Here is a 591-nt window from a genome sequence, read left to right as displayed (position 1 = left end):
TCAGATCCTAACCAGAACTTGGCTGGAGATCCCGACCAGAACTTTGGCTGGAGATCCTGGCTAGAGGTCCTGACTAGGCTGCTGATCAACTGAAGGCTGTCTCCGTGTCATTCCTTCTTCGCCGACTCAGTCCACACCTTTGGGGACCCCTGGACCTGCTGGGGCTGGACCGGTTAGGGCTCAGTGTTATTTTTAAAAATTCAAAAATCTCTTTGTCTTTCACTCTCTAATAAGTAAATATCCCATATCTAAATAAGTAAATTTTAAAAGCTCTGTGTGTCTCTCTCTCACTCTCTAATAAGTAAATATCTCATATCTACATAGGTAAACATCCCGACAAGGTAAATATCCCATAGCTACAACTCTAGTCTACATATCTAACCCCAAGACTCACTGCCCTTGAACCTTGTTCAGAGAGTGACTAGCAAGTGATCATGCCACCTGGGTTCTGTTGTCTTGAGGTGTGACATTCTGCAGCAGCTGTAGTTGCCCCACCCTAAGTTACCCTCCAGGCATGGCCAGCGGGCGTTTACTCTTCCTCTCAGTGACTGGTGAATGCATGCATTAACTCGACCTGTTTAGCATAAACTT

This window comes from Myotis brandtii, unplaced genomic scaffold (assembly GCF_000412655.1).
Source record: "Myotis brandtii unplaced genomic scaffold, ASM41265v1 scaffold601, whole genome shotgun sequence".
Lineage (NCBI taxonomy): Eukaryota > Metazoa > Chordata > Mammalia > Chiroptera > Vespertilionidae > Myotis > Myotis brandtii.
This window is presented reverse-complemented; position numbering follows the sequence as displayed.